A 16,496-nucleotide genomic window follows, 5' to 3' on the forward strand; every position below is an offset into this window, starting at 1 on the left:
TCCGTGGTGTTTCCATCCTTTTCTGAGGTTTCCAGGTGTTTGGCCAAGCTTCCCTGTGCAGAGTCTTGGTCCCCTTGAAAAATGCTCGAGTCTCCCATTGACTTCAATGGGGCTCGTTATTCGAAACGAGCACTCGAGCATCGGGAAAAGTTCGACTCAAGTAACGAGAACCTGAGCATTTTAGTGCTCGCTCATCTCTACCCATAACCTTCTGAAGTTGTTGTTGGCACATGAAGAGTCTTACAGGCTCTGACTATGGACAGCCTAGGGGTCCTGATCAGACCACAGAGACACCATTGCAATGATAGGAGCACCATAAAAGCGGCATGGTTTGGGGAAGAAGCTTGAAGACGAGAGGGAGATTTGTCCTCTGTTAAGACTATTCCATTCATTGATAATGTGGGGAAGAACACAGATAAAGGGAGAAGAGGTTTATAAGTGTCTCGTGGGCGAAAGACTGAAGTGTCTTCCATCAGTCCACTGGCCCCAAAATGGACGCTCTGCTGGAGAAATCAGGACTAGTACAGTGCTGGAGATAACATGAGTGAGTGTGATGCTGGTTGAGGTCACTAGTTGTTTGCAGAGCCTGTATGTGCTGCGGCCCCTGGACTAAAGACTGAGCCTCAGGTCTGCTCTATTAGGATGAATGACTATCTGGTCCAGACTTTGCTTGATTCTGGTAGTCTGGCGACTTTGGTGCATGGAGCTTGATAACTGGGGACTTTATTCCGGACTAGCATATGTGTGTACTTCACATCCATGGGGATACCAAGGACTACCCTGTGGCCAGTGTTACAATAGAGAGAGTAGTAGGAACTGTCTCTTATGATGTCCATGTTATGAAAAATCTCATGCACAATGTGATCGCAGGAGATGATTTCCTATTATCCTGGGAATTTTGGGGATATGGTCAGACATCTAAAGAAACTGTAGAAATACCCTCCTATTCCAGAAATGCATGATGGATGTCACACATTTCCTTTACAGGTCAAAGCTGGAGAGAAAGATGATTCCCCAGCTCCTGATCACAATGGGGCACATTTACTAAGGCCCTTGCGACTTTGTACGTTCTTTTAGGTATAAACTGCTTGCACAGGAATTTAAGAAGTGTCTGCACCACATTTGTGTCGCCTTTTGTGGTGCGGCTGCACTAGGCATCATGGGACACAAATTAGGGGGAGTTTCGGTGCTCAGTCAGACCGTGCGCCAGATTTAACATACGAAGTCCAATAGAATTGTGTTGCACGCCCTATGGTAAAGGTGCCCCAAAAAAAGTTGGTGAACTCTGTCGGAGCAGTGCAGGGAGCACCAGATTCATAAAGAAAGGGCGCCAGAAATCATATAAATTTGGTGCACCCTGCACTATGCACAGGCACACTGCACATAGTACAGACTGCACTGTTCTTAGTAAATATGCCCCAGTATCCCTGAATTAGAGGTCTCACAAGATAATTTTGGCACAGTTGAGAGATCCCACTCTTGCTAATGCTTGTGAAAGTGTGACAGCTGTAAATAGTGTGCCTCAGGAACAGGAATATTGAAATGGAACAATGTTACACCTTGCCGTGGATACACGAAATATTGTTTTTTGCTATATGATAATCCTTGTTGCACTGTACATTTAGATTTCCATTTTCATGCTTTGGTTACTCCTATTTTGGAACACATCTGTCCCTCTCCTTAAGGGGTTTTCTCAAGAAGAAAAGTTCGACCCTATCCACAGGTTAGGGCCTAACTTGCTGATTAGTGGGGCTCTCAGTGCTGAGACCCCCACAGATCACAAAAACAAGGGGTCTGTCTGACCCCTTATCGCTCCGTCAGACTAATAGAGCAGACTGCCCTGCATGACCGTTCTGCTCCATTAATCTCTATGAAGCTGAGGGAGATTGCTGGGCGCGGCGCTCGGCAATTGCATCAGCTCCATGAAAAATAATTGAGCAGAACGGTCATGCGTGGCTGTGTGCTCCACTAGTCTGACGGAGCAACAAGGGGTCCGACGGAGGTCCATGGGACCCCATCGGACACCTCGTTTTCGTGATCCGTGGAGGTCTGAGACCCCTACTGATTAGCAAGTTCGACTTTTCTTTGTGGGAAAACCCCTTTAAAGGAAACCTACCACTTGAAGTGGCAGGTTTCAGATGGAAATACCAAGCACCAGCTCAGGGTGAGCTGGTGCCGGAGCTGATTTTTGTTAGTGTTTTAACACTTTTTAACCCCTTAAGGACGGAGGGTTTTCCGGCTCATTTCTCGCTCTCCAACTTCAAAAATCCATAACTTTTTCATTTTTCCGTGTACAGACCTGTGTGAGGGCTTATTTTGTGCGTAACAAATTTTACTTTCCCGTAATGTTATTTATTTTAACATGCCTTGTACTGCGAAGCTGAAAAAAAATTCCAAATGTGGAAAAATTGAAAAAAAACCGCACGTGCGTCACGTTCTTGTGGGCTCAGTTTTTACGACTTTCACTCTTCGCTCCAAATAATACGCCTACTTTATTCTTTGGTTCGGTGCGATCGCGGTGATACCAAATTTATATAGGTTTTATTGTGTTTTAATACATTTTAAAAAATTAAACGAATGTGTACAAAAAAGAAAAAAAAATTTTTGCCATCTTCTGACGCTAATAACTTTTTCATACTTTGGCGCACGGAGCTGGGGGAGGGGTCATTTTTTGCGAAATGAGGCGACGTTTTCATTGCTACCATTTTGAGGTCTGTGCGACATTTTGATCATTTTTTATTTCATTTTTTATGTTATGTAAAAAGGTGTAAAAGTCGCATTTCGGACATTTGGGCGCCATTTCCCGCCTCGGAGGTCACCGCCGTCTGTAACCGTTTTTATATTTTGATAGATCGGGCATTTTGGGACGCGGTGATACCTAATATGTTTGTGATTTTTACTGTTTATTATGTTTTATATCCGTTCTAGGGAAAGGGGGGTGATTTGAACTTTTAATATTTTATTAATTTTTTTTATTTTTTAAACTTTTTTTTTTATTTTTTTTTTCACTATCTTTTAGACCATCTAGGGTACATTAACCCTAGATAGTCAGATCGCTCCTACCATATACTGCAATACTTCTGTATTGCAATATATGGCATTTTTGCAGCACATTCATTACAATGAGCCACTGGCTCATTGTAACGAATCTGCAGCTGCCAGATAGCCTCGTGTCAAAAGAAGACACGAGGCTACCATAGCAACCGATCGCCGCCCCCCGATGACGTTCGGGGGCGTGGCGATCGAAAAAAAGATGGCGGCGCCCACGCGCCGCCGTCTTTTAAACGCCGCCCGCGACTTTGCGGGCGGCGTTTAGAGGGTTAATAGCCGCGATCGGTGCAAGCACCGACCGCGGTTATTAGCGGTGGGGGTTTTGTGCAATATGCAAAAACCCCCACCTCTGTATGAAGAGGACTCAGCCCGTGAGCCCTCTTCATACAGCCCTTATACCTCTGCGCCGTAGAGCTACGGCGCAGAGCGTTAAGGGGTTAAACTTTATAGCTGGCGCAGGGAGGTACGCGCTCGGCGCTTACCATGCGCGCGGCTCTCCTTCACTTCCTATGTAGCCGCGCGCACGGTCACGCGCATGGTAAGCGCCGAGCGCGTACCTCCCTGCGCCGGCTATAAAGTTTAAAAAGTGTTTTAAACCGCAATACAGCGGTTTAAAACACTAACAAAAATCTGCTCCGGCACCAGCTCACCCTGAGCTGGTGCTCGGTATTTCCATCTGAAACCTGCCACTTCAAGTGGTAGGTTTCCTTTAATGTAATACTTTTGACACATTTTTGAGAGGATGTTTATATTATACCAATTTTATACTTTGTTACCATGTTTGAAAAAGACATATTGTAGAAACATCACCCATTCCTGTACTATGCCGCAATATTCAAATTACGAAGTTTGAAGTTCTAGGATTGATTACACAGTTATCCAGGGGGATCGGATCCCTTCCTAGATACTCACCTGTTTCCTGGAGTGCAATACAAGACTTACTGGAATTGGTAATGAAAACTAATTGTTTGATGGGTTTATTGTGAAGGGGATTGTTTGGGATTTGATAGACACAGAAATCATAGAGGGGTCACCGCTTTTACAAGATATATAACTATTCAATGCTCAAAGAAATAAGACTAAAAACAGAATCATAGTTACATAATAGAAGTTTATTCTACTGAATTCGACATTCAACAGATCAGACAAGTAAATATATTATATTACACACAATAGAAAGAAAGATAGAAAGAAAGAAAGATAGATAGATAGTAAATAGATAGGGGAAGGGTAGTGTAGATAGAGGGGATAGGAGAGAGAGTAAGACAAATAAATACGGAGTGGTGATAGGCCTCCATATATACAGTCCGGGTGGTAGGGTAACTGCTGCACTGGCTCAGAAGGAGATGTGATGACTTGAGATCTTTCTTGAAATATAATGGTGTGTTATAAATTGGTCTCTCATAACAAGGTGATATTTCGCCATTGGTTCTCATAGTACATCCTTATTCGCCCTTGCTGAGGCATTGTGGAACTTCTGAGAATTTCGATGAATCCAATTCCATCCATCCAGGCTGGCATCATTTCCATTTCTGCTCTACACAACGGGCAGGTATCTCCTTCCCTCATCCAGCGAATGATGCAGTGTCTGTGAAATATGTGTGAGCAGGTAAGCTGGTAGGTGTGTGCTCCTGCTACATAGTCCTCTAAACAGATAGGACATGATGATGGCTCCTCGGGGTCAGCAGGAAGTCCATCATCATTAATAGAAGGAGGAGGATCATCAGGGTGCCCGCTAGAGGGTGCAGCACTCCTACCTCCAGATCTCACAGGGGAACGGCTCCTGTAGGTGGTATGTCTCCTCCGTCCTGGCGGGCCTTGGTCCATCGGAGATATTCCTCTCCCCCGGCGGCGTAATCTGCTCCGGGTACGGCTGGCTATGGGAGAGTCGTCCAGGAAAGCCTCGGCTGCCATGGGGTCTGCTGATGAACGCTCCCGTGTTCTTCTTCTAGAACGCCTCGGCATTCTTGTTTTTAGGCCAAAAATGGCCTAAAAGGTCTCCAAACTCTTATAAAAGCACCAAAAAACAAAGTTTTTTGATAGAATCCTGCCACAGAGATACCGCTATCTCCTCTTCTCCTAGGCAAGTGACATTCCATACGGAATTGGAAGGCTAAACCCATCAGACAATGTGACGTCATAATGTAGTTCTGGATACCATCGCCAACCACCACATATTGTGACATCATCAGGCAATACGTAGTATTATCACCTGCTACTTACCTTTTTTTTTATCTATGCTTTATTAATGTATTTCATTTGAACACAACAATCCAAGATATACAATGGATATCTCCATTAATGTAGCAAATATAGTTATACAAACACCAATTACCAATCATCAAGTAACATTAAAAAGGTTTGCTATATTCCTTTGGTCTCAATAATATCAAACTGTTGCATTAGCTCGCCAGCATGTTCTAGAACGCAGACTGCGCTATGGGTAGGCCATGAGTAAGAGCGCAGTCTCTACCAGTACGGCGCAATCCAGGTCCCGGTGCATGGAGAAGGCTCGCGGGCCAAGTCCTGGTGCCGGAGGCTTCAAAAAGATGGAGGCGCATGGGTGCCACCATCTTGTCGCAGATCGTCGCTCCCCGTGACGTCATCGGGGAGCGGTGATCCATCGCCATGGTAACCTCGGGTCTTCCGAAGACCCGAGGCTACTTTGTTTTAACTCATTCATTACAATGTGCTATCAGCACATTGTAATGAATGGGCAGTAAAATCCACATATACTGCCATACTGTAGTATGGCAATATATAATAGGATGAATCAGACAACCTAGGGTTAATGTATGTAGTAAATATAAAATTAAAAAAAAAAAAATTAGAATAAAAAAACCTAAAAATTCAAATCACCCCGCTTTCCTTTGAACTGATATAAATATAAATAAACAGTAAAAATCATAAACACATTAGGTATTGCTGATTCCAAAAATACCCAATCTATAAAAATATAATAACAGTTTTTCACTGCGTTTTACCCCGTAATGGAAAATTGCACTTTTTTGCCATTTTGAAAAATATATAAAAAAAAGTGATCAAAGGGATTGATTAAATTTTTAGGACTGTGCAATGAAAACGCCATCAAAAGACGCAAAAAATGACACCACCCACAGCTCTGTACACCGAAGTATAAAAAAGTTATTGGCGCCAGAAGATGGCAAAATTAAAAAAAAAAAATTTGGTACAGGAGGTTTTAATTTTTGTAAATGTATGAAAACATCATAAAACCTATACAAATTTGGTATCCCCGTAATCACAACAACCCAAAGAATAAACAAGACCTGTCATTTGGGGCGCACAGTGAAAGCTGTAAAATCCAAGCCCACAAGAAAACGTCATGTTTTTTCACCATTTTCACTGCATTTGGAATTTTTTTCCCGCTTCCTAGTACACGGCATGGAATATTAAATACCGTCACTTTGAAGTGCAATTTGTTACGCAAAAAATAAGCCATCACAGATTTTTTTATGTGGAAAAATAGGTGGGGAGTCAAAAATGGAAGGGAAAAAACTAAAAAGGGCCAAGTCGTTAAGGGGTTAAAGTTGGATCTTGAAATAAATAGGATGACAAGTTTTTATTGAAACACATTTTTTGCTGGATTTGAATTTGTTTTTCTACAATGTTGCCCCTGGCCCGGGGGAAGGATCTTAAGAGCATCTTGTGACGCGACTTTTCAGACTGGTGCGCTGTATTATCTATTATATTAAATAGTTTTGTCACCCAAAATTTGCTACTAACATTTCTCATAACTCATAAGACTTACAAATCTAACACTTACAAGTGTGTAAAATTACAGCTAGTGGTTAAACATTAATGGATCAAGGGTGATAACACATGTGCAACGTTGCTATCCTGGGTATATAGGAAACCATCAAGTATATAATGTTTATAGTGCTGTATGCATAAGACAAGCCGTGGCCTCCATCCACTATTATAGTATAGATGTTTAATCCAAGTAGTATAATGAAGTGCCTTTGGTATGCCTCTGGTGGTTGTGTATATATGTATAAAAACTGATTTACTTACCACCTGGGTCCCGGGGAAAGGTTAGACATAAGCATCTGTCACTACTCACATGGACGTCTTTCGCTATTAACAAAAGAGGTAAAAATGTTATTTTCGGTGATTTTCCAAGAACCCAACAGCCCTTGTTAGGGCTACATTAGCGTTTTTCAAATGTTAAAGTGACAGACTGTCAGTGTAGGTTAGAAACTAGCCATAACAATCATCTTCTGTGGTTGCTGACTGATTTCTTCTGCATGTTTTGTTCTATAAAAAAAAAAAAAAACACAAAAAACCCACACAAAAAAACTACCAAAAAAATAAACACAAAAAAACAAAAAACAAAAAAAAGTATAAAGTTTATATTTCTGTTTTGTCTATAAAATAGACTTTCATTTTGAAAATGTTGAACCTGAGGGCTAAGGGTAGAGGACGAGGGCGTGGGCGTCCAATTACTGCAGGGGTCAGAGGCCGTGGTGAGACACCACCTGCTGATGAGGGAGCAGGGGAACGCCGCAGAGCTACACTCCCTAGGTTCATGTCTGAAGTTACTGGGACTCGTGGTAGAGCACTGTTGAGGCCAGAACAGTGCGAACAGGTGATGTTGTGGATTGCGGACAATGCTTCTAGCCATTTGTCCACCAGTCAGTCTTCCACGCAGTCCACCCATGTCACCGAAATCGGCACTCCTCCAGCTCCTGCACCTCAGCCTCCTCCCCCCCAGTCTGCCCCCTCCCAGGACAATTTGGCATTTGAGCCGGCATACTCTGAGAAACTGTTTTCTGGGCCCTTCCCACAGTCACAAACCACTTGTCCGGTTGCTGCTGAGCTCTTTCCCGATGCCCAGGTTTTCCACCGGTCGCAGTCTGTGGGTGATGATGACATTATTGACGTAGTGGAAGAAGTGTGTAAAGAGGTGTCCGACGATGAGGAGACACGGTTGTCAGACAGTGGTGAAGTTGTTGTCAGGGCAGGAAGTCCGAGGGGGGAGCAGACTGAGGGATCGGAGGATGATGAGGTGACAGACCCAAGCTGGGTTGATAGGCCGGGTGAACACAGTGCTTCTGAGACAGAGGCGAGTCCTATACGAGAAATGGTTGGAAGAGGCAGTGGTGGGGCCAAACGGAGAGGCAGGGCCAGAGCAGGTGCATCAGCGCCAAATGTGTCAACTAGTGAAGCTCCCGTGGCGAGGGCTAGATTTTCTGAAGTCTGGAGGTTCTTTAAAGAAAGAGCAGATGACCGACGGACTGTGGTGTGCAACCTGTGCCACACCAGGATCAGCAGGGGGTTCACCACTACTAGCTTAACTACCACCAGTATGCGCAGGCATATGAATGCTAAACACCCCACTCAGTGGAACCAAGGCCGTTCACCTCCGGCCGGGCACACCACTGCTCCTTCCCCTGTGTCATTTGCTGCCTCTGCTAGTCAGCCCCCTGCCCAGGACACTGGCACAAACACCTCCCGCGCGAAAACCACACCTTCGCCTCCACGATCCTCCACAGCGTCCACCAATGTCTCCATGTGCAGCGTTCAGCTCTCTATATCCCAGACACTGTAGCGCAAGAGGAAATACAGTTCCACCCACGCGCCCAAGCCCTCAACGTCCACATCTCCAAATTACTGAGCCTGGAGATGCTGCCCTATAGGCTATATATATATATATATATATATATATATAAATATTAGGTGCTGTTTGTAGCCCCCGCCTGCTTTGAAAATTATAACTTTTTGAAAGTAAACGCTTCGGGTCCCCAGGTGGGGAGGAGCCAGGAGGCAGGGGCTTGGACAGACAAAAGCTCACCTGGCAGCGGACCGCCAGCTCCATCCCAAGATCCAACTAACATAGTTTTAACTGCAGCACCTTTAATCTACTACTACTACCTTACTGCCTCCATACATCGTCCCCTTAGCAAACGAACTGTGTCAGGCAGAATTTTGGGTTGTTTTAACGGCTTCCACATCAAACTTGTTAACTTTGTTGCCACCCTGCTGTGTTATCCACAAAATATACTGGCAAACTTTTACCATTGACCAATATTATTTCAGCGCTACTTGCGCATCTCTTTACGTTCCTCTCCCCCGCCATAACCAAGCCAATTACTTATAAGAACAGTACTACACTTGATCTTACACAAAAGGTTTTTGCAAATGCTGTCTGTAGCCCCCGCCTGCTTTGAAAATGATAATTTTTTCAAAGTAAACACTTCGGGCCCCGAGGTCCATTTTGGGTGGGGAGGAGCCGAGAGGCAGGGGCTTGGACAGGCGAAAGCTTGCCTGGCAGCGAACCGCCAGGTCCATCCCAAGATCCAACTAACATTGTTTTAACAGCAGCAACTTTAATCTACTACTATAACCTTTTACCTCTAAAATCTATCTTTTCACTCCTCTTTTCTCACCTCCTTACGTTCACCTCGGGTGCCATAACCATCCCCATTGCCTCCACACGTCGTGTACATAGTAGCCTCCACACGTTGTCTCAATAGCTACCACCACATGTTGTCTCCATAGCTGCCTCCACATGTCGTCCCCTTAGCAAACGAGCCGTGTCAGGCTCATTTTTCGGGTGTTTCACCAGATACGTTATGGAACTTGGTCACTCTGTCGCCACCATGCTGTGTTATCGACTAAATATACCGTCAACCTTTTGTTCACATAGGAAATCATTTCAGTGCTTCTTGCTCACCTCCTTTGGTTCCTCTCAGCCGCCATAACCAGGCAAAATACTGATACGTACAGTGTTACACGTTATCCTCGCCAAAAGGAATTTTTAAAATTGGTTTGAAGCCTGAGTCCATTTGGGGTATGTCACCATGCCACTCTCTAGCCTGCCGCTGCCTCTGCATGCCGTCTTCTATAGTGTCAGGGTCAATTATTGGATGTTTTAGATGCTATCTCGCCTCATTCAGTCACTCTGTCATGGCCATGCTGTTGCCCATAATTTTGGCATAATGGTGCGATTAAGCAGCCTCAGAGGCATCCATGCATGCTGCCCCTGCTGTTTCTTGTCCATTTCCGTGGTGTTTCCATCATTTTCTGAGGTTTCCAGGTATTTGGCCAAGCTTCCCTATGCAGAGCCTTGGTCCCCTTGAAAAATGCTTCATGGGGTTCGTTATTCGAAACGAGCACTCGAGCATCGGAAGAAGTTCGACTGGAGTAACGAGCACTCGAGTATTTTAGTGCTCGCTCATCTCTACCCATAACCTTCTGAAGTTGTTGTTGGCACATGAAGAGTCTTACAGGCTCTGACTATGGACAGCCTAGGGGTCCTGATCAGACCACAGAGCCACCATTGCAATGATAGGAGCACCATAAAAGCGTCACGTTTTGGGTAAGAAGTTTGAAGACCAGAGGGAGATTTGTCCTCTGTTAAGACTGTTCCATTTATTGATAATGTGGGGAAGAACACAGATAAAGGGAAAAGAGGTTTATAAGTGTCTTTTGGGGGCGAAAGACTGAAGTGTCTTCCATCAGTCCACTGGCCCCAAAATGGACTCTCTGCTGGAGAAATCAGGACTAGTACAGTGCTGGAGATAACATGAGTGAGGACTAGAGATGAGCGAGCACTAAAATGCTCGGGTACTCGTTATTCGAGACGAACATTTCCCGATGCTCGAGTGCTCGTCTCGAATAACGAGCCCCATTGAAGTCAATGGGAGACTCGAGCATTTTTCAAGGGGACCAAGGCTCTGCACAGGGAAGCTTGGCCAAACACCTGGAAACCTGAGAAAAGGATGGAAACACCACGGAAATGGACAGGAAACAGCAGGGGCAGCATGCATGGATGCCTCTGAGGCTGCTTAAACGCACCATTATGCCAAAATTATGGGCAACAGCATGGCCATGACAGAGTGACAGAATGAAGCTAGATAGCATCTAAAACATCCAATAATTGACCCTGACACTATAGGGGACGGCATGCAGAGGCAGCGGCAGCAGCGGCAGGCTAGAGAGTGGCATGGCGACATACCCTAAATGGACTCAAACCAATGGGTGGCAGAGAGGAACCAAAGGAGGTGAGCAAGAAGCGCTCAAATAATATCGGTACATGATAAAAGTTTGCCAGTATATTTTGTGGATTACACAGCAGGGTGGCGACAAAGTTAACATGGAAGCCATGAAAACAATCCAAAATTCTGCCTGACATAGCTCGTTTGATAAGGGGACCATGTATGGAGGCAGTGAACTAGTAGTAGATTAAAGGTGCTGCAGTTAAAACTATGTTAGTTGGATCTTGGGATGGAGCTGGCGCTCCGCTGCCAGGCGAGCTTTCGCCAATCAAAGCCCCTGTCTCTAGGCTACTCCCCAAACAGCACTTCTAAGAACCTTTTGTATAAGATCAAGTGTAGTAGCGTTCTTATAAGTTTAGGATATGGCGGGTGAGGGGAATGTAAACAGATGCGCAAGAAGCGCTGAAATAATATCGGTAAATGATAAAAGTTTGCCAGTATATTTTGGGGATTACACAGCAGGGTGGCGACAAAGTTAACAAGTTTGTTGTGGAAGCCATGAAAACAACCCAAAATTCTGCCTGACACAGCTCGTTTGATAAGGGGACCATGTATGCCTACAGTTCATGCCAGTCGCTGCACTGGCTGCCAGTCTCCTTTCGAATACAGTTTAAAATAATAACCCTCATCCATAAAGCTCTGTATAATGCTGCACCCCCCTACCTTTCCTCTCTTATCTCAGTCTATCGCCCAACCCGTGCTCTTAGATCCGCCAGTGATCTTAGATTAACCTCTACCCTAGTGCGGACCTCCCACTCGCGTCTCCAAGACTTCTCTAGAGCTGCACCAATTCTATGGAATGCTCTGCCCCGGACTATCAGACTAATACCTAACCTCCAAAGTTTCAAACGTGCTCTTAAAACCCATTTCTTTAGGCAAGCCTATAACACTCATTAACTGCATGAAGTTTTAACTCTTCTACTAACCCGTCCTGTGTCGTCCTCCCATCTGTTATCCAGCAACCAACAGGCACCAGACTTCTCTGCAGTCCCATTCACCCTGGACCTGGTATATAAGATGACGGCTGAGTGGTTCAAGCGACAGCAATTCCATTTATTATATTTTGTTCTATTCCCTAAGAAGAATGGCTTGACCATTAAATATTCTTTTACCTCGTGTTACCCCATCATCTTCATAAACCGTAAGCTCTGGCGAGCAGGGACCTCACTCCTGTTGTTCCATACAAATGTTGTGCTCTGTTACATTACATTTGTATTTGTTTCCTATGATTTGTAAAGCGCTACGGAATATGATGGCGCTATATAAATAAAGATTATTATTATTATTATGGAGGCAGTGAACTAGTAGTAGATTAAAGGTGCTGCAGTTAAAACTATGTTAGTTGGATCTTGGGATGGAGCTGGCGCTCCGCTGCCAGGCGAGCTTTCGCCAATCCAAGCCCCTGTCTCTAGGCTACTCCCCAAACAGCACTTCTAAGAACCTTTTGTATAAGATCAAGTGTAGTAGCGTTCTTATAAGTTTGGGATATGGCGGGTGAGGGGAATGTAAACAGATGCGCAAGAAGCGCTGAAATAATATCGGTAAATGATAAAAGTTTGCCAGTATATTTTGTGGATTACACAGCAGGGTGGCGACAAAGTTAACAAGTTTAATGTGGAATGCCCTGTAATAGCTCTTGGGCGGTGTGCCTTTTATCGCCTAGGCTCAGCAGTTTGAGCACCGCCTGCTGTCACTTAGCGACGGCACTGCTGCTGTGCCTAGAGCTACCGACTGATGGCGCCATGCCCACGGATGGTAATTCGGAGGAGGAGGAGGCGGAGGAGGGGTGGGAGGAGGAGGAGGTATAGTAGGCCTTTGAGACCTGGACCGAGGTAGGCCCCGCAATCCTCTGCGTCGGCAGTATATGACCAGCCCCATGGTCAGACTCGGTCCCAGCCTCCACCAAGTTAAGTGTAGTAGCGTTCTTATAAGTTTGGGATATGGCGGGTGAGGGGAATGTAAACAGATGCTCAAGAAGCGCTGAAATAATATCCGTAAATGGTAAAAGTTTGCCAGTATATTTTGTGGATTACACAGCAGGGTGGCGACAAAGTTAACAACTTTGATGTGGAATCCATGAAAACAACCCAAATTTCGGCCTGACACACCTCGTTTGATAAGGGGACGATGTATGGAGGCAGCTATACGGACGACTTTTGGAGGTAGCAATGGAGACAACGTGTGGAGGCTGCTATGGAGACAATTTAATTTGGATAGTGCCTGTATGTGGCAGTCCAAAAAAGTTTTCAAACCAGAGGAGCAGGTAGGTGGCCCTCCAGAAAAATGAAATAGATTGAGTGCCTGTATGTGGCAGTCCAAAAAAGTTTTCAAACCAGAGGAGCAGGTAGGTGGCCCTCCCGAAAAATGAAATAGATTGAGTGCCTGTATGTGGCAGTCCAAAAAAGTTTTCAAACCAGAGGAGCAGGTAGGTGGCCCTCCAGAAAAATGAAATAGATTGAGTGCCTGTATGCGGCAGTCCAAAAAAGTTTTCAAACCAGAGGAGCAGGTAGGTGGCCCTCCAGAAAAATTGAATAGATTGAGTGCCTGTATGTGGCAGTCCAAAAAAGTTTTCAAACCAAAGGAGCAGGTAGGTGGCCCTCCAGAAAAATGAAATAGATTGAGTGCCTGTATGTGGCAGTCCAAAAAAGTTTTCAAACCAGAGGAGCAGGTAGGTGGCCCTCCAGAAAAATTGAATAGATTGAGTGCCTGTATGTGGCAGTCCCAAAAATTGTTTAAAACAGAGGACCGGGTAGGTGGTCCTCCAGAAAAATTAAATGCATAAAGTACTATAGCTAGAGCCAGTGGGCCCTGTCAAAAAATAGCCAGTTTCCTCTGCTTTAGTGTACAAAGAGGAGGAGAAGGAGCAAAATGAGGAGGAGGAGTGCATAAATTATTCAGGTTGAGCTTCCTTCACCTGGTGGAGATTGGAAATTATGAGAAATCCAGGCTTTATTCATCTTAATAAGCGTCAGCCTGTCAGCGCTGTCAGTCGACAGGCGTGTACGCTTATCGGTGATGATGCCACCAGCTGCACTGAAAACCCGCTCGGACAAGAAGCTAGCGGCAGGGCAGGCAAGAACCTCCAAGGCGTACAGCGCCAGTTCGTGCCACATGTCCAGCTTTGAAACCCAGTAGTTGTAGAGAGCTGTGTGATCATTTAGGACGATGGTATGGTCAGCTACGTACTCCCTCACCATCTTTCTGTAAAGATCAGCCCTACTCTGCCGAGACTGGGGACAGGTGACAGTGTCTTGCTGGGGTGACATTAAGCTGGCAAAAGCCTTGTAAAGCGTACCCTTGCCAGTGCTGGACAAGCTGCCTGCTCGCCTACTCTCCCTCGCTACTTGTCCCGCAGAACTACGCACTCTGCCGCTAGCGCTGTCAGAAGGGAAATACTGTTTCAGCTTGTGCACCAGGGCCTGCTGGTATTCATGCATTCTCACACTCCTTTCCTCTCCAGGGATGAGAGTGGAAAGATTTTGCTTGTACCGTGGGTCCCAGTAATAGGTGCTGGAATAAATTCTTTGAACGCGAGGGTCACGGGATAGGCAGCCTAGCATGAAATCTGCCATATGCGCCAGAGTACCAACGCGCAAGAATTCACTCCCCTCACTGGCCTGACTGTCCATTTCCTCCTCCTCCAACTCCTCCAACTCCTCTTCTTCTGCCCATACACGCTGAACAGTGAAGGACTGAACAATGGTCCCCTCTTGTGTCTCGCCAACATTCTCCTCCTCTTCCTCCTCATCCTCCTCCACCTCCTCCGATATGCGCTGAGAAACAGACCTAAGGGTGCTTTGGCTATCAACAAGGGAATCTTCTTCCCCCGTCTCTTGTGACGAGCGCAAAGCTTCCGACTTCATGCTGACCAGAGAGTTTTTCAACAGGCCAAGCAGCGGGATGGTGAGGCTGATGATGGCGGCATCACCACTGACCATCTGTGTTGACTCCTCAAAGTTACTCAGCACCTGACAGATATCAGACATCCACGTCCACTCCTCATTGTAGACTTGAGGAAGCTGACTGACCTGACTACCAGTTCTGGTGGAAGTTGACATCTGGCAGTCTACAATCGCTCTGCGCTGCTGGTAAACTCTGGATAACATGGTTAGTGTTGAATTCCACCTCGTGGGCACGTCGCACAACAGTCGGTGAGCGGGCAGTTGGAGGCGGCACTGCGCTGCCCTGAGAGTGGCAGCATCTGTGGACTTCTTGAAATGCGCACAGATGCGGCGCACCTTCGTGAGCAAATCAGACAGATTGGGGTATGTCTTGAGGAAACGCTGAACTATCAGATTTAACACATGGGCCAGGCATGGCACATGTGTCAGTCTGCCGAGTTGCAGAGCCGCCACCAGGTTACGGCCGTTGTCACACACAACCATGCCTGGCTTCAGGTTCAGCGGTGCCAGCCACAGATCAGTCTGCGCCGTGATGCCCTGTAATAGTTCTTGGGCGGTGTGCCTTTTATCGCCTAGGCTCAGCAGTTTGAGCACCGCCTGCTGTCGCTTAGCGACGGCACTGCTGCTGTGCCTAGAGCTAGCGACTGATGGCGCCATGCCCACGGATGGTAGTTCGGAGGAGGAGGTGGAGGAGGGGTGGTAGGAGGAGGAGGCATAGTAGGCCTGAAAGACCTGGACCGAGGTAGGCCCCGCAATCCTCGGCGTCGGCAGTATATGACCAGCCGCAGGGTCAGACTCGGTCCCAGCCTCCACCAAGTTAACCCAATGTGCCGTCAGCGATATATAGTGGCCCTGCCCGGCAGCACTCGTCCACGTGTCCGTGGTCAGGTGGACCTTGTCAGAAACGGCGTTGGTCAGGGCACGGATGATGTTGTCTGACACGTGCTGGTGCAGGGCTGGGACAGCACATCGGGAAAAGTAGTGGCAGCTGGGGACCGAATACCGAGGGGCGGCCGCCGCCATGAGGTTGCGAAAGGCCTCGGTCTCTACTAGCCTATAGGGCAGCATCTCCAGGCTAAGCAATCTGGAGATGTGGACATTAAGGGCTTGGGCGTGCGGGTGGGTTGCACTATATTTCCGTTTCCGCTCCAGCGTCTGAGGTATGGAGAGCTGAACGCTGGTGGATGCTGTGGAGGATCGTGGAGGCGACGATGGGGTTTTTGTGCCAGGGTCCTGGGCAGGGGGCTGACTATCAGCTGACACAGGGGAAGGAGCAGTGGTGTGCACGGCCGGAGGTGAACGGGCTTGGTGCCACTGAGTGGAGTGTTTAGCATTCATATGCCTGCACATACTGGTGGTAGTTAAGCTAGTAGTGGTGGAACCCCTGCTGATCCTGGTTTGGCAAAGGTTGCACACCACAGTCCGTCGGTCATCCGGTGTTTCCTTAAAGAACCTCCAGACTTCTGAAAATCTAGCCCTCGCCGCGGAAGCCCTCGCCACGGGAGCTTCACTACGTGACACATTT

The 16,496-nt window shown here is 46.4% G+C and overlaps 1 long non-coding RNA gene across 1 annotated transcript; it reads right to left on the minus strand.

Moving 5' to 3' along the window:
* Nucleotides 1-4,142: 4,142 nt before the first annotated feature.
* On the minus strand, nt 4,143-5,143 carry LOC140066137 (uncharacterized). The gene is made up of 2 exons (XR_011848127.1): nt 4,809-5,143; nt 4,143-4,639 (listed from the first exon to the last, which is right to left on the minus strand). It is a non-coding gene; the product is annotated as an uncharacterized lncRNA (long non-coding RNA).
* Between the last annotated feature and the right edge of the window lie 11,353 nt (nt 5,144-16,496).

Source organism: Engystomops pustulosus, chromosome 6 (assembly GCF_040894005.1).
Source record: "Engystomops pustulosus chromosome 6, aEngPut4.maternal, whole genome shotgun sequence".
NCBI lineage: Eukaryota > Metazoa > Chordata > Amphibia > Anura > Leptodactylidae > Engystomops > Engystomops pustulosus.